The sequence below is a fragment of the Macaca mulatta genome, chromosome 12 (assembly GCF_049350105.2).
Source record: "Macaca mulatta isolate MMU2019108-1 chromosome 12, T2T-MMU8v2.0, whole genome shotgun sequence".
Taxonomy (NCBI): Eukaryota; Metazoa; Chordata; class Mammalia; order Primates; family Cercopithecidae; genus Macaca; species Macaca mulatta.
Genome location: NC_133417.1, coordinates 82,110,145 through 82,128,387, shown reverse-complemented (window position 1 = coordinate 82,128,387; position 18,243 = coordinate 82,110,145). Strand labels below are relative to the sequence as shown.

The 18,243-nt window shown below is 42.9% G+C and overlaps 1 long non-coding RNA gene and 1 pseudogene across 1 annotated transcript; one reads left to right on the top strand and one right to left on the bottom strand.

The window, feature by feature from the left end:
• Positions 1-13,112: 13,112 nt before the first annotated feature.
• On the top strand, positions 13,113-18,037 carry LOC144333419 (uncharacterized). Its single transcript, XR_013402052.1, has 2 exons — positions 13,113-13,320; positions 17,091-18,037. It is a non-coding gene; the product is annotated as an uncharacterized LOC144333419 (long non-coding RNA).
• On the bottom strand, positions 13,503-15,650 carry LOC707397 (keratin, type II cytoskeletal 8 pseudogene; annotated as a pseudogene).
• Positions 18,038-18,243: the final 206 nt, after the last annotated feature.

Sequence of the window (18,243 nt, the reverse complement as noted above, 5' to 3'; positions counted from 1 at the left end):
TAAAAATAACCACAATTGACGAGCCTCCCTTCCCTGTTAGAAAATGCTTTATATTTTAATTTAGCAACCCATGTGACCAACTCTTTTAGAATTGAACTGGTTCTCCCTAGGAAAGGTTAGAAATCTAATCAGTTACATTAAAAGTTTCTGTTAACAAATGGGGAGTGGTCGACTTCGAGTTTGGAAAAGGGAGCGCAAAGTCTAAGAATTTGTTAATTTATTTAACCGTTGCCCCAGGAGGACCTGCGTTATAGTTTGGAAACATGCACAAAGGGTAGTTTTGTGGGGCAGAAACCAGTTAGCAGTCCTTAATGTAATTTGGATGAAATAACCGTTCAAACCAGACTCCTCCTGTTGCTTTGATTCCTTTTTCGCAAACTTTCACGTATTCTGCGTATCCAGGTGCTCCTGATGGCCAGCAATAGACTTGAGACATTGTAAGAATGTATAGCCTTAGCGTCTAGTTAGTGTTAAGATTTTCTAAGTCTGATTACTGTGAAATAGTCCTGGTAATTTTATCAATTCTGGATACAAAGAAAAATGCAAAGTGAAAGACCTTTGGAAAGTGGTATTCACACCAGAGTACCCTATGAAACACTACATAGGTGATCAAGAAGAGTGATCACCTGGCTGCACTTTAGGGTATGTTTTTCCAGGTTTTTCTAATCAAGTTAATTCTAATCAATAACTTTTGTTCTAATTAATAACTTTTGTATAAATGTTAATGTTAAATCGCGAAACAATGTGGGATGGGATACTAAGTTCTCTCCAGGAACATGAAATGTCAGTCCATTTATTCACATCTTTTTGTCCTCCCCATTGTATTGGTCCAGATTTGTTGTTCATCCTGACTGTGTGCTGTTTTTAGACGTTATTTTTTATGCTTTTGTCTAAACTTAAGCTCTGGCTGGGCGCCATGGCTCACACCTGTAATCCCAGGATTTTGGTAGACCGAGGCAGGCGGGTCACCTGAGGTGGAGAGTTTGAGATCAGCTTTGCCAACATGGTAAAACACCATCTCTACTTTTAAAAAATACAAAAGTTAGCCGGGCATGGAGGCACACGTCTGTAATCCCAGCTGCTTGGGAGGCTGTGGCACGAGAATCACTTGAACTCAGAAGGCGGAGGTTGCAGTGAGCGGAAATTGGCCCAGTGCACTCCAGCCTGGGTGACAGAGCGAGACTCCGCCCCCTCCCCCACCAAAACAAAGGCCGGGCGCAGTGGTTCAAGCCTGTAATCCCAGTACTTTGGGAGGCCAAGGCGGGTGGATCATCTGAGGTCAGGAGTTCGAGACCAGCCTGGCCAACATGGTGAAACCCCGTCTTAAAATACAGAATTGGTCGGGTGTGGTAGTGGGTGCCTGTAGTCCCAGCTACTCTGGACGTGGAGACTGGAGAATTGCTTGAACCCGGGAAGCGGAGGTTGCAGTGAGCTGAGATCACACCATTGCACTCCTGCCTGGGTGACTCCATCTCAAAAAATAAATAAATAAACTTAAGGTCCAGTTGTGTCTCAGGTACAAAAAGCACTTTTCCGAAAGTCCTTGACCCTGTAGGGCACAGACTTGAAACTTGGCAATGGTCTACACTTGCAGCCCTGATTCTTTGAAATGAGAAAGGGAGTGTATAGGATGGGAGGAGGGAGTGAGGGTCCTAGGGTTAGATGGGTGGCAGGCAAACTTTATAATCTGTATCAGACCCTCTCCTTTATATCATGACATACAGAAAATGATCATTTTTGTGCAGCGTACTGGGGTAAAATAGAAAATATTTGGAGGCATCTAAATGGTGGTAATGTTTTCTTTTAAGTATCTAATTTTGATAAAATACAAAGTATTAGGAATGATATTAAATATTAAATTTGCAAAAAACTTTCAAATTAAAATTTCCCATGTTTTTTAGTGATCAACTCCTGTGAATATATTTTGATATTAGATTTTATGGTTGAAGTGGCTTTATGCAGTTTCTGATCTAGACTTTTTTTTTTCTTGAGACAGTCTCACTCTGTCACCCGGGCTGGAGTGCAGTGGCATGATCTCAGCTCATTGCAACCTACCACTCCTGAGTTCAAACAATTCTTGTGCCTCAGCCACCCAAGTAACTGAGATTACAGACCCATGCTACCATGCCCAGCTAATTTTGTTACAGAGTCTCGCTCTGTTGCCCAGGCTGGAGTGCAGTGGCACGATCTCTGCTCACTGCAACCTCTGCATCCTGGGTTCAAGCAATTCTCCTGCCTTAGCCTCTCAAGTAGTTAGGACTACAAGCGTGCACCACCATGCCTGGCTAATTTTTGTATTTTTAGTGGAGTCGGGGTTTCACCATGTTGGCTAGGCCGGTCTGGAATTCCTGATCTTAAGTGATCCGCCCGCCTTGGCATCCCAAAGTGCTGGGATTACAGGCGTGAAGGAAGAAGGTAACTCTTAAAAGGGAGGAATTGTAATAAACTATAAGCTTTGTTATCTGCTGTTATATTCAGAATATACCAAAGCTTTATTTTCTAAAATCTTGATTTTTAAATAAGGAGTTTATGAAGTAAAACACACACAAAAAAATCTTTCTCCACAAAATCCTATTACATAGATTTGACCATGATCAACAACTTATTATATATCCTCTCACATTTTCTTCTTGGCTAATCAATGCTTATATATATATGAAACAAACGTATTTGTTTTATTTTTGCAAATGTATGTCTAACTATCCAGATTGATTTGAAATTTCCTTTCTTTCCCGCTTAACAAAGTTATTTACCAAACTCTTACTATGTGCCAGGCAATGCTAGGTGCTGGAAATTCATCATAGTCACTCACATTATTGAATACTACTGTATACCTTGTAATGGGCCAAGTACTTTATGTTCCTGGTCTGATTCCCCTAACAAACTTAGGAGGGTAAATTCTCCCTAATCTGGGATGTAGGGAAGTTGAATACATTGACTAAAATTATATAGGCTCTACAACTAAAGTGCTGAATGAGAATGTCATATAATCACTGTATTTACATTTTAATATTCTTGAAGGTAACAACCTTTTCTTTAAAAATGTATTCATACATTTGTGTTGTTCACTATGTTTCTTATGTTTCCAGAGACCACTACAGAGATTGGCTCTGTAGTAGGCATTTCACTTATTTGTGGAGTAAACATTCAACATTAGATGAATGAATGATGGATGACATATTTTGGGTCCCCTTCAATGCCCTGTTGGACCTTGATATGGTTTGGCTCTATGTTCCCATCCAAATCTCACCTTGAATTGTAATCCCGTAATCCCCACATGTCAAGGATGGGACCAGGTTGAGGTAATTGAATCATGGGGGGTAGTTTCCCCCATGCTGTTCTCATGATAATTTGTGAGTCTCAGGAGACCTGATGGTTTTATAAGCATCTGGCATTTCCCCTGCTTGCACTCCTTCTCTCTCCTTCCACCCTATGAAGAGGTGCCTTCTGCCTTGATTGTAAGTTTCCTGAGGCCTCCCCTGCCTTGTGGAACTGTGAGCTAATTAAACCTTTTTCTTTGTAAATTGCCCAGTCTTGGGTATTCATAGCAGCATGAGAACGGACTAATACAGACCTACTGCATAATTTGTGGAGACTTGTGCAAAATGAAAATGCAGGGTGCCATGTCCAAAACTTATTAAGAATTTCAAGACATGACATCAAAGTATTAAGCCAAGCCAGGACCCTTATAAGTGCTGGACTCTGTGCAACTGCAAAGGTCATATGCCCGTGAAGTCTGCATAGTGCCCTGTCTAGAGCAGGTACCTGGTCTCTTTCCAGAAATTTATTCACTTGCCATCTTGTATTTACTTCCGCTTTCTCATCAGCCACTCATTTCTTAAGTGTTCCTAATCTAGTTTCTGCCTCAGGCTGCCACTCATTTCTTAAGTGCTCCTAGTTTCTGCCACAGACTATAGAAATTGTTTTTCCAAGGTCACAAGCGATTATCTAACTGTCAAATTAATTTCCCTGTTCTTAAATGTTAATCCTCCCTGACCTAGGGATTAACATTACTGCCTGTTCCTCCTTTTTTTCTTTTTCTTTTTTTTTTTTTTTTTTAGACAGAATCTCGCTCTGCTGCCCAGGCTGAAGTGCAGCAGCATGATCTTGGCTCACTGCAACCTCTACCTACTGGATTTAAGCGATTCTCCTGCGTCGACATCCCAAGTAGCTGGGATTACAGGCATGTACCAGCATACCTGGCTAAGTTTTATTTATTTTTATTTTTCATTTTTTGAGTTGGAGTTTTGCTTTTGTTGCCCAGGCTGGATTGCAGTGGCGCGATCTCGGCTCACTACACCCTCCGCCTGCCAGGTTCAAGTGATTCTCCTGCCTCAGCCTCCTGAGTAGCTGGGATTACAGGCGCGTAATCCCACTATGCCCAGCTAATTTTTTGTATTTTTAGTAGAGACAGGGTTTCATCATGTGGGCCAGGTTAGTCTCAAACACCTGACCTCAGGTGATCCACCCGCCTTGGCCTCCCAAAGTGCAGGGATTACAGGTGTGAGCCACCACACCCGGCCCTGTTCCTTCTTTTCGATGTTTTCATTTTTTGTCTTTATTAAGGACATAGATTCTTCCCTTTAGTTCATCATTGCTTCCTTCTGGATCCTTCCCTTTTTCATTTTCTCTCTCCTCTTGTTTCCACAAGGTTTTGTCACACTGAGGTATGGAACTTCCTGAGAAACTTTGTGAAATGCACCCATTGTTCTCCTAGGAGTGACCACTTTCCCTGGGAAAAGTATGAGGTGGTGTAAGTGCGTGAGAACTCTCAGGGAATTTGTACATGCCTAGCGGGAAGCTAAAGAAGAGGTTAGGCCTGATTAGTGTGTTAAGATGACAAGATATATCACTTCCTTCTCCCAACACACACTCACCTCCCCCCCCCAACACACCCCCCACAGTTGAGTGATTTAGAGACTGAGAAGGTAATTTGATACAAGAAGTATCGAGGAGTCATTCACAGGGACTATGTTCTCTTTCAGACAAATCCCAATTTGGAAGTCTGAAAAGGCTGAAATCTTTTTGGTAGGTGCTTTACAAAAGACTTTCACATAAAACTTTGATTAAATAAATTAGTTACACTTTTACTAACTTGTCTTCTGTTATAAGAGTGTTGGCCATGTCCTTTACAATGGGTAAGGAAAGGTGTCACACCTCCACTTTTTTCCCCATAAAATTGACCTTTTGAAGAGATCAAGACAAATTAATTTGTAGGATGCTTTACATTTTGGGTTTATTTGATTGTTTTCTCCAGGTGCGATTTAACTTGATTCTCTATCTCCTTCATTTCCTATAAATTGGAAGGTTAAATCCAAACTCTTATTAACTTCAAATTAATCAGGTTGAGCAAGAATATATCAGAGGTGATGATGTGTACTTTAGATTGTTGTGTCACATCAGGCGGCACACAATATCAGATTGTCCCGCTATTTGTGATGTTAAATGTCATCAAAGTGGTAAAGCCCTCCTTTGTAATTAGAAGGTCATCTGTGAGGTGGTACTTTAGTCCCATGCAAATATCAGACCCCAAAACAACCTTTCCCATTATGTGTTAGCATTCTTGATCACCCTTGACTGAATTATTTCATTAGGGATGACAGAATGATGACTTTTCTAATTATATCATTTCTTCTACATTTATTAGCTAGCATTTATAAATACACACACACACGCACACACACAACGTTTCTTCAGCTGGGAATGAACTACAATTCCTCCTTAAAAGACGGGGTAGGTGCTTTAATTACCAATTTTCAGAATAAGAAGTTAGTATAACAGTCACCTTCAAAGGTGGCAAATTATCTTTTTTCTCTCTGAGTGTCACTATAGATTCATGGGTTTTTATTTATTCACTGTTTTATAATCAATTGCAGTCATTATTCCTTTTGATATTTAAATTGCCCCAAATTTGGCCTCTGTGTCCTTTTGAATTCTCTCTCAGGTGCATTTGAATTTTATTAATCAAAACAAACTCTATATGGTGGAATTTAGGCAACATTTGGAAGAGATTTGGGGAAGAGGAAAGGGAGAGAGTGGCTTCTAAATAGGTAGGGTATCACTGCCAGCAAGATTGTCCTTGGAGTCAGCCAGTGTAAGCACATCTCGACCTGGGAGTCTTTTCTTCCTTCACATTTAAGCCCCAGATTTACAAAAAAGCTGCATCGTTTTCCATAATTAATTGGCAATGGGAGACCAAAATTGCTGTATGAATGTTTGGCTCATTTGTAAATTAAGAACTGCCTGCTTACCTATGTAGGAATGGTGAAGATAACTATAACCCAAATGTAATTCATTAAAGGGAAATACTCATCAGTAGCAATATCGGATATTAAATGAGGAAAATATGTTAGTATGTAGTGACATGAGACTTCTGACTGAGATGTGTGAGAGAAAACAGATCCACGGGACCTTCCACACACACAAACTTAGCTGTTCTGTGCCTTGTTCCTTCGTGTCCTGCTGAGTTCACATTAACAAATGAATCCCAGGCCAGGCACAGTGGCTCATGCTTGTAATTCCAGCACTTTGGGAGGTCGAGGCAGGCAGATCACAAGGTGAGGAGATCGAGACCATCCTGGCTAACACGGTAAAACCCCGTCTGTACTAAAAACTACAAAAAATCAGCCGGGCGCGGTGGCGGTTGCCTGTAGCCCCAGCTACTCTGGAGGCTGAGGCAGGAGAATGGCGTGAACCTGGGAGGTGGAGCTTGCAGTGAGCCGAGATCACACCACTGCACTGCAGCCTGACACACACAAAAACAAATGAAGCCACAAAAACAAATGAAGCCCAGAGCTTTGGGTTATCTTAGCTCTCCCTAGGAGATCTATGTCTTAAGGAAATTTCTTGTGACAATAATACCTTAACCCAAAGCAAACATTTTCAAATGGTGGGAATAAGAGTCAGTGAAGCAAGTCAGTGGAAGAATTTGATTTTAGACAGAAACTCTTTCAACAAGTCACACCATAATAGCTCCTTCCAATTCTGCTATACCGATCTCTGGCCCAGGCTACAATCTTAACAGCTATATGGCTGTAAACAAGGTAGAACGTGGAGATTAAATTACCTGAATGACAGGAAATCTCCTTTCTGGTGGAAGCAAGGACAAATGCTTTCATATTGCTGTGAGTATAGTAATGCTCAAGAGATATTTAATGTGCGAAATTTAAATAACACTCTGGGCTGGGCGCAGTGGCTCATGCCTGTAATCGCAGCATTTTGGGAGGCCGAGGTGAGAGGATCACCTGAGGTCAGGAGTTTGAGACCAGCCTGGCCAACAGAGTGAAACCCCATCTCTACTAAAAACACAAAAATTAGCTGGGTGTGATGGCATGTATCTATAGTCCCAGCTACTTGGGAGGCTGAGGCAGGAGAATTGCTTGAACCCGGAAGGCGGAGGTTACAGTGAGCCGAGATTGTGCCACCGCACTCCAGCCTGGGTGACACAGCGAGACTCTATCTCATAATAATAATAATAAAATAACACTCTGTAAAGGCTTAAAGAATGCAAGACATTTAAGGTTGCCTATGTTTTCAGTAACCTCTCAACCCCGTTTCATTCTGTTTACTTAAATTCCCATTTAGATTTTAGAATACTTTTGCTTTATTTGCTGATTTTAATTTCTTTGTATTTTCCTTTCTTCTGGTTCTTCTGGTCCTCTTGCTATTACTGACTTAATTAATTTCTTGGGCTCTGGCATCATTTTTCTTCCCACCAACAACTTTTTAAATATATACTTCAGTTTTTGTAATCAATAAACTTTTGGTTTTCTTTACTAAGTAAATATGAAGGGGACACTGCTAAGCCTGTATCTTATACAAAATTATACACAATCTTAGATGGCAAATAATTTGAAAATTAATCAAGGATCTAGATTTGCCAAGCTTAAGTGTGATTCAGGTATTCCTCCTCCCCTGGATTAATCTAAGCAGAGTCCTTCCCTAGCTGAGATTCTTTTTGTTACTGTTGTTTACCTTAGAGCTCTGCTCAAGTAAACGGTCTCTCTCTCTCTGTACAAGGAATCTGGGTATGAGCTGCTAAGGAGTTACTTCTGCCCCCACATCATTAAATGGAAAAAAACGTATACCAAGTAAAGTGCTATTTTATTTATTTATTATTATTTATTTATTTGAGACAGAGTTTCGCTCTTGTCTCTCAGGCTGGAGTGCAGTGGCACCATCTCGGCTCACTGCAACCTCCGCCTCCTGGGTTCAAGTGCTTCTCCTGCCTCAGCCTCCCGAGTAGCTACGATTACAGGCGCCCATCACCACGCCCAGCTAATTTTTTGTATTTTTAGTACAGATGGGGTTTCACTGTGTTAGCCAGGATGGTCTCAAACTCCTGACCTCAGGTTATCCGCCCGCCTCAGCCTCCCAAAGTGCTGGGATTGCAGGTGTGAGTCACTGCGCCCGACTATTTTTTATTTTTTTGAGACGGGGTCTCACTCTGTCGTCCAGGCTGCAGTGTAGTGGCATGCTCTTGGCTTACTGCAAACTCTGCCTCCCAGGTTCAAGTGCTTCTCGTGCCTCAGCCTCCCAAGTAACTGGGATTACAGGCGCCCACCACTACACCCAGCTAATTTTTGCCTTTTTAGTAGAGAACTGGGTTTCACCATGTTGGCCAGGGTGGTCCCAACCTCCTGGCCTCAAGTGATCCTCCTGCCTTGGCCTCCCAAAGTGCTGAGATTACAGGATTGAGCCACTGCCCCCGGTCTCCAAGTAAAGTGCTTTTATTTGTAATTATTCAGCTAAGCAAACAAATATGCTGGTTACATATTAGACACATTCTGCAGCCTCCAAAAGCTTTCATAAAAATTAGAATAAGAAGTCGGTATAGAAATAGAGATGATTGAAAGGTTTTGGGGTAGGCATCTTTTCCTGTATTCTTTTAACATAGTTTTTTTCTAGCTTTTATTTTGTGGTAAAAATATGTAATATTAAGTGTGCCATTTTCAGTATTTTAGAATTACAATTAAGTGTCATTAATTGTAGTCACAATATTGTGTGACTATCACTACTCTCTATTTCTAAAACCTTTCCATCACTACAAACAGAAACTCTGTACCCACTAAGTAATAATTCTCCATTCTTTTTCTCCCAGCCCTAGTAACCTCTATTCTGCTTTCTGTTTCTATAAATTTGTCAGCCGTTTTAAAAAGATGAGCTTTGGCAGCTGTGTGGATGGGAAATGGCCTAAGGCAGGGTCCCCAACCCCTATGCCACAAACCAGTATTGGTCCATGGCATGTTAGGAACCAAGCTGCACAGCAGGAGGTTCATCTGTATTTGACTGAATTATTATTTCTGAGAGCGAGAGTGGAGCTTCATCTATATTTACAGCTGCTCCCCATTGCGTGCATTACTGCTGGAGCTCCACCTCCTGTCAGATCAGCAGCAGCAGAAGTGGCGGCAGATTCTCACAGGACCCTGAACCTTACTGTGAACTGCACATGCAAGGGACCTAGGTTGCATGCTCCTTATGAGAATCTAATGCCTGATGATCTGTCACTGTCTCCCATCACTCCCATATGGTATGATCTAGTGGTAGGAAAACAAGCTCAGGGCTCCCACTGATTCTACATTAAGGTGATTTATGTAATTATTTCATTATATAGTACAATATAATAATAGAAATAAGGTTCACAATAAATGTAGTGTGCTTGAATCATCCTGATAACCATCTCCCCACCCACCGTCCCAGTCCATGGAAAGATTGTCTTATGATGAAACCCATCCCTGGTGCCAAAATGATTGGGGACTGTTGGCCTAAGGAATGCAAAGGAATGAAACTTAGCTCTTTTCCTTCAGGTAATTGTAACAACATAATGTTTTGAAAACTATTCTTGTTAGTTTCTTTTTTGCTTTTCTCAGAACCCAATCTTTGCTCTAGTTGGCAGAGATGTTGATCAGGCTGGCAGAACTGGGATATGGAAAGGGTACAAAAAGAAAACGCTACATGGTATTCAACTTTTGAAAACAAAATAGTATTATGCATGTCAATAGCCTTGCAAGCAAGCTGAGTTTTCCTTTTTTTCTTTTCTTTTTTTTTTTCTTTTGAGGTCTCACCATGTTACCCAGGCTGCAGCCCGTGTTGCCCAGGCTGCAGCCCAGTGGCCCAATCATAGCTCACTGCAGCCTTGACCTCCTGTGGTCAAGCTATTCTCCCACCTCAGCCTCCTAAGTAACTGGGACTACAGATGTGCACCACCATACCCAGCTAATTTTTAAAAATTATTATTTGCAGATATGAGTTCTCACTATATTGCCCAGGCTGATCTTGGATTCCTGGACTCAAATAATCCTCTCTCTTCAGCCTCCCAAAGTGCTGGAATTATAGGCATCAGCCACCTCACCTGGCCACAAGCTGAGTTTTTATCTTAAGAGATGGTTTTTCTAAATTCCTTTTCCCCCTTTAATATATCACTTGCTGAATCAGGAGAGACCAACTCAAAGTTTCATGTTATTGAAAGGATATTCTTCTGTTTATGTTAGCAAAGCCACAAGTCTTGCTAATCAATGGTAAAAAGAGGCCTGACATGGTGGCTCACACCTGGAATCTAAGCATAATAATGTATGTAATTATTTCATTATATATTAGGGAGGCCAAGGCAGGAGGATCACTTGAGCCCAGGAATTCGAGACCAGCCTGGGCAACATGATGAAATTCAATCTCTACAAAAACTACAATCACAGCTCACTGCAGCCTTGACCTCCTGGGGTCAAACGATTCTCCCACCATCTGGAACTACAGATGTGGGTGGTGCACGCCTGTAGTCCCATCTACTCCAGAGGCTGAGGTGGGAGGATCCCTTGAACCCAGGAGGTCAAGGTTGCAGCAAGCCGTTATGGCACCACTGCACCCCAGCCTGGGTGACAAAGCAAGACCCTGCCACACACACACACACACACACACACACACACACACACACACACACACACACACAAGAGGGCAAATAGGTTAAGTTTGCCTGCAAGTAACAGAAATACTGCAGATAATAGTAGCCTCAAGGTAAGAGTTTGTTTCTTTGCCATATTCCGGAATTCATTAAAATAACTGAGGTCGGCTGGGCGCGTTAAATTTGCCTGCCAGTAACAAAAATACTACAGGATAATAGTAGCCTCAAGGCACAAGTTTGTTTCTCTGCCATATTCCAGAATTCATTAAAATAACTGAAGTTGACCAGGTGCAGTGGCTCACGCCTGTAATCCTGGCACTTTGGGATGCCGAGGCGGGTGGATAACCTGAGGTCAGGAGTTTGAGACTAGCCTGGCCAACATGGTGAAACCCTGTCTCTGCTAAAAATACAAAAATTAGCCAGGTGTGGCACATGCGTGTAATCCCAGCTACCAGGGAGGCTGAGGCAGGAGAATTGCTGGAACCCGGGAGGCAGTGGCTGCAATGAGCCGAGATCGTGCCACTGCACTCCAGCCTGGGTGACACAGCGAGACTCCATTTCAAAAATAATAATAATAACAAAATAAAATAACTGAAGTCTACCACGTTGTCAGACCAAGTCTGTTATGGCATTCCATCGTGTTGGGGACTTAGGTTCCTTCTATCTTGCTATCTGCTGTGCCTCACAGAAGAGATAAAATCTACATTCCAGCCAGCAGGAAGACACACAGAGAAAGAAGAGCGCATCACCTTTCTTTAAGCATACTTCCCGTAAATATACAATGTGTGGTAGAGAAGAAGAGATTTCTTCTTTTTTTTTGAGACAGGGTCTTGCTGTATCACCCAGGTTGGAGTGCAGTCGTGCAACCTTGGCTCAGTGCAACTTCCGTCTTCTGGGTTCAAGCAATTCTCCTGCCTCAACCTCCCGATTAGCTGGTACTACAGGCAGGCACACCATGCCAAGCTAATTTTTTTTGAATTTTTAGTAGACACGGGGTTTCACCATGTTGGCCAGGCTGGTCTTGAACTCCTGACCTAAAGTGATCCTCCTGCCTTGGCTTCCCAAAGTGCTGGAATTACAACTGTAAGCCACCGTGCCTGGCTGGGGAGAAGAGATTTCTTTCCTAACTCATTGCTAGGTTCATGGCTGAGGCTTCTATAATAACAAATAAGAAAAACATACAAATTTATTCAGTAAGACTTTTATGTGACATAGGAGCCTTCCTAAGGAAATGAAGACCAAAGAAACAGGTAAGCTTGTGTGTTTTTTTTTATGCTTAGGTTTGACGAAGAAGTGGACAATTTTAGAGAAGTATGATTGAACAGAGAGGGTAGGATATGATGATGATGACCTTATGGGAATTTGAAAGGCCTGTTTGTTCAGGTTCAGTATGTTTCCTTTCCTTCAGGTATCGGAGGAGTACCTCTCAAATGGGGGTCTTACAACCTGCTTCAGGGGAGACAGGTCAGGGAAAATGAGAGTGACTTCCTGCTTCCGCTGTTTTCTCAAATGTCAGGTTGCCATATTTCAGGGTAGCATATCCTGAACCCCATCAGTATGTTTACATCCCATTGGGTAAAACTTAGTTATATGGCCATAACTAACTGCAAGGCAGCCAGACAATAGGTGCTCTATCATTATGGAAGAAGGGGCATACAGATATTAAAGAGTAACTAGCACTCTTTCCACAGAAGGGGAGGTAGTTTAAAGAATGAGACTGCAAGATGGCACTACGGAGTGGAGGGCTATAATGGAGCCTTCTGAACAGGTTAAAGGCAATCATCGTGAGGGCAGTGAGTATCAAGAGTAGGTTAGGGGTCGGGCACAGTGGCTCATGCCTATAATCCTAGCACTTTGGGAGACCGAGGCAGGGGGATCATCTGAGGTCAGGAGTTTGAGACCAGCCTGGCCAACATGGTGAAACCCCGTCTCTACTAAAAATACAAAAATTAGCCAGGAGTGGTGGTGCATGCCTATAATCCCAGCTACCCGGGAGGCTGAGGCAGGATAATCGCTGGAACCCGAGAGGCCAAGGCTGCAGTGAGCCGAGATTGTGCCACTGCACTCTAGCCTGGGTAACAGAGTGAGACTCTATCACGAAAAAAAAAAAAAAAAAAAAAGCAGTTTAGGCTCTGAGTACATCAAGAGGCTGGGAAATGGGTTTTGCTGGCTAAGAAAGTAACAAAGAACATTTCTCTTTTCTGTAACTGTGGCTAAGACTGGTCCTGTCCTGCCTTTGCCATAAACTATGTGGGAAATGACTTTCCTTCAGAAAATGAGTCCCTAAAGAGAAGGGAGCCTGATGATCATCTCTCTCCATGTTGCCTTGAAGAGCCAGGAAGTAGGAATAAGGGGAGTCAAGCAAGGCCTTAAGCAGACTCTAATACTCAAGCTGGCCCTGTTGCCTTTGGAAGAACGTGGCTCTGGTGAGTAGCAGCAGGTAGAGGTATATAATCTGGGATATGTGCGGCTCTGATGCCTTCCATTTTAGAAAGGACTCTGCTTCCCTCTGGCCTTTAATTTATGCCACATAGGCACGGGGGCTACATAACATAGTGGTTTACAGCAAGGATTTGGGAACCAGACTGGCCAGATTTGAACTCCAGCACTATTCCTTGATATCTCTGAAACTTGGAACAAGTAACTTAGTCACTATGCATGAAAAGAGATAATAATACTAGTACTTTCCTCATACTACAAGACTGCAAGATGTAATCAAGACCAGAAATATATAAGCACTGTAAAAACAATGTAAAACCAAATGAAAATTTTTCACTTGTATCTTCCAAAAATAAAAAAAAATAGCTATTTGGGATTCTTATCTACTTTGTCCCTATAGTCTTATATATTGTTTCTCTTATGTCAGATTTCTAACTGGTGGTTCTATTTTGTTTTTTTTTACGAAGTTTTAGTAAGGTTTTTTTTTTTTTTTTTTTTTTTTTTGGCAGAGCTAGCTGAGGTTTTATTTTGGACCACCCCAAAAAAGCAATTGAATTGTTTTGTAGCTGGAGGCATGGAGTAAAGGGGGTGCCCAGGCAGTAAACTCTTCCCGTGGGTGGGCTGAGGGTTAGGGCTGAGCCTCAGGTGGGTCACCTGTTTCCTGTGCTCCCCTGCACAGTGGCCTCCCTCCTGGGCTCTGGGGCAGCTGCAGGCGGGGCAGGCTGGGAGGGACTGCTGCAGCTGTTCAATGGGCAGGACTTCAGAGGACTCGGACACCAGCTTCCCATTGCGGTTCTTTATCTTCTTCACAACCACGGCCCTGGTGGAGCTGGTGCGGCTGAAGGAGCTGGAGCCCACGCCAGAGCCAAAGCTGGAGCCCAGGCCATAGCTGAGGCCGGGGCTTGTGAGGCCCCCATAGGCCAAGCTCAGACCACCTGCATAGCTGCTGATGGTCTTCGTATGGTTACTCATGTTCTGCATCCCAGACTCCAGCCAGCTCTCCTCGCCCTCCAGCAGCTTCCTGTAGGTGGCGATCTCCATGTCTCTTCCTGTAGGTGGCGATCTCCATGTCTAGGGCCAGCTTGACGTTCATCAGCTCCTGGTACTCATGCAACTGCTGCACATGTCCTGCTTGGCCCGCTGCAGGGCAGCCTACAGCTCGGACAGCTTGGTGTTGGCATCCTTAATGGCCAGCTCCCCACACTGCTCGGCATCTCAATGGCGGCCTCCAGGGAAGCCCTCTGGCCTTTGAGACCCTCAATCTCAGCCTGGAGCTGGCTGATGTTTGGGTTCATCTCAGAAATCTCAGTCTTTGTATGCCGCAGGTCATCCCCGTGCTTCCCAGCCAGCATCTGCAGCTCCTCATACTTGATCTGGTACATGCTCTTGGCCTCAGCCTGGCTGTGGTTGGCAATCTCCTTGTACTGTGCCTTGACCTCAGCGATGATGCTGTCCATGTCCAGGGAGCGGCTGCTGTCCATGGACAGCACCACAGACGTGTCTGAGATCTGGGACTGCAGCTCCTGATCTCTTTATACAGCTGCCTGAGGAAGTTGATTTCGTCAGTCAGCCCTTCCAGGCGAGACTCCAGCTCTACCTTGTTCATGTAAGCTTTATCCACATTCTTCTTGAGAACAAATTCATTCTCCATCTCTGTGTGCTTATTGATCTCATCCTTATACTTGTTTTTAAAGTCCTCCGCCAGGTCTTGCATGTTGCCAAGTTCTGCCTCCAGCTTCAGCTTCTTCTGACCCAGAGTGTCTATGCCGCCTAAGGTTGTTGGTGTAACTCTCAAACATGTTGTCCGTGTTGCTCCGAGCCATCTTCTGTTGCTGCAGGAGGCTCCACTTGGTCTCCAGCATCTTGTTTTGCTGCTCCAAGAACTATACCTTGTCTATGAAGGAAGCGAACTTGTTGTCGAGAGTCTTGATCTGCTCCTTCTCTTGGGTGCACAAGGCCTGGATGTTGGGGTCCACCTCCAGGTTAAGGGGGCTCAGCAGGCTCTGGTTGACTGTGACGGTGGTGATGCCTCCCATGCTGCTGGCCCCACCATAGCCTCTACCCAGGCCACCCCAGAAGCTGCTGTTGCCCACTCAGGAGAAGCTTGAGGAGCTGATGCGGGCACCGGACCCACTAGCGTAGGAATGGCTGCTGAAGGCCCGGGGACCAGAGGTAGACACCTTGTAGGACTTCTGGGTCATCCTGATGGACATGGTGGAGGCAGGAGTAGAAGTAGGCAGACAACCAGGTGGAGATTCCAGAAGTGGAGAAGCTACTTCTTATTAATAAGGTTCTTATAAGTATTAAATTAATTACAACACAATACATAGTAAAAAATCAAAGTTAGCCATTATATATTAATATTATTATATTAGGGCCCATAGAACAAAATAGAGAAAATGGCTGAAAAAAATGAAACTATAAGGAGTCTACTTAGGCTCAGAAAATAGATAGATGGTGATGACCTATAATCCTTTTAGAAGTTAATAGATGAATAAATATAGGTGGTTTTCAGTTGTGTTATCAGTTCGTACAATGGAAATAACCTTAAATCTATAGGAAATGACAAACACAAATGGGGTAAAGACTGAGTTAATGAATTATTTTTACAGTTGAGCAGTATTAAATCCAAAAATGTTACTCTGTTGCTTATATAACAGATCTATGCTTTTGCTTAGTCCCTTGCAGCAATTATGAAAATCACAAAACTCCAAGTAAAAAGCAAAGTTCAATTCAGATTTTCTTGGGAGTAAATATATGTGACCAAAACAGTACCATTATATCAAAGAGAAACAATACAAAGGGTTGTAGGGACAGAACAGATAAAACTCTTAAGTGTCTTTTTGTTTTCCTTTTTTTTTTTTTTTTTTTGAGATGGAGTCTCCCTCTGTAGCCCAGGCTGGAGTGCAGTGGTGCAATTTCAGCTCACTACAACCTCCACCTCCTGGATTCAAGTGATTCTCTTGCCTCAGCCTCCCAAGTAGCAGAGATTACAGGCACCTGCCGCCACGCTGGAGATATATATATACATTTATTTTGAGACGGAGTCTTGCTCTGCCGCACAGGCTGGAGTGCAGTGGTGTAATCTCAGCTCACTGCACCCTCCACCTCCTAGGTTCAAGCGATTCTCCTGTCTCAGCCTCCTGAGTAGCTGGGATTACAGGCACACGCTACCATGCCCAGCTAATTTTTATATTTTTAGTAGAGATGGTGTTTTACCATGTTGGCCAGGCTCGTCTCAAACTCCTGACCTCAGGTGTTCTGCCCGCCTCGGCCTCCTGAAGTGCTGGGATTACGGGTGTAAGCCACTGTGCTCAGCCTTTTTTTGTATTTTTAGTAGAGATGACCATGTTGGCCAGGCTGGTCTCGAACTCCTGACCTCCAGTGATCTGCCTGCCCCAGCCTCCCAAAGTGCTGGGATTACAGGTGTGAGCCACCGTGCCCAGCTTGTTTTCCTTTTTGAAAAATACAGGCAGACAATCTTCATTTGGTAGGATTAACCATGCTGAATTTACAATAACACATTTCTGGCCTTGTTTACATCCTGTAGCTTATTTGTAGAGCATACTACCTAGCATATGTTGTGTGTTTACTGCAAGCTTATAATATCAGCTGTGAATTTTGTTCAGTTCAAGACTATCATAGTCTTTTAAAGATATAAAGATATATTATTTTAAACATTATCGGGTATAGGAATGAAGCCAGAGTAATTCCTTTCAGTAAATATTCCAAATTTCTTCAATTTTTTTTTTTTTAGATGGAGTCTCACTCTATGTCCCAGGCTAGTGTGCCGCGGCATGATCTCAGCTCACTGAAATCACTGCTTCCCGGTTCAAGCAATTCTCATGCCTCAACCTCCAAAGTAGCTGGGACTACAGGCACCCACCACCACACCCAGCTAATTCTTTTTTCCTTTATTTTTTTCTTTTTTGAGATGGAGTCTTGCACTGTCGACCAGGCTAGAGTGCAATGGCGCAATCTTGGCTCACTGCAACCTCTGCCTCCCAAGTTAACACTGTTCTCCTGCCTCAGCCTCTCGAGTAGCTGGGATTATAGGTGCACACCACCATACCCGTCTAATTTTTTGTATTTTTAGTAGAGATGGGCTTTCACTATGTTGGCCAGACTAGTCTCAGACTCCTGACCTCATGATCTGCCCACCTCGGCCTCCTAAAGTGTTGGGATTACAGGCGTGAGCCACTGTGTCCAGCGTTTTTTGTGTTTTAGTAGTCTCGAGCTCCTGAGCTCAGGCAATCCTCCCGCCTTGGCCTCTCAAAGTGCTGGGATTAATTTTTATTATTTTAATTATCTACATGTTGTAACTATATTTCTGCAATACTTTTTCCAGCAGATTATTTCTTGGTGAAATGTCCCTTAAATCAGATATGAACCATGTGAAAATAATCATTATAAATATTCTAATATGCAGTTATTTATTTGTTAAAAATGTGGGTACGTAGTAGGTGTACTGATTTAGATTTAAAGCAATTTTAGTTCTGGAAATATGTATTACTTTATTCATATTATCTTAAATTTGAACTTAAGCGTTAACTATTAGGTACAGGACAATTGTGAAAGCTGAAAATATTATTATTAAATAATAAAGCAATAAAAATGTTTTTTGTTGGGGGGAGAGGAGAAGGAAGGTTCAAATACACCTAGTCAGCGACCCAAGAATCCTAATAAAAAATCATTTGGCATCGAGTCTTTCAGAGTGTGCTTACATGTTCAGAACATTCAAAACACTTGATTCCATGTATCTGAGGGAGAGTTATCACACATTTTGATCCTCCAAATTGAAATAATTTTTTAATTTTTTTTTGAGACAGAGTCTTACTCTGTTGCCCAGGCTGGAGTGCAATGGTGCGATCTTGGCTCACTGCAACCTCCACCTCCCAGGTTCAAGCAAT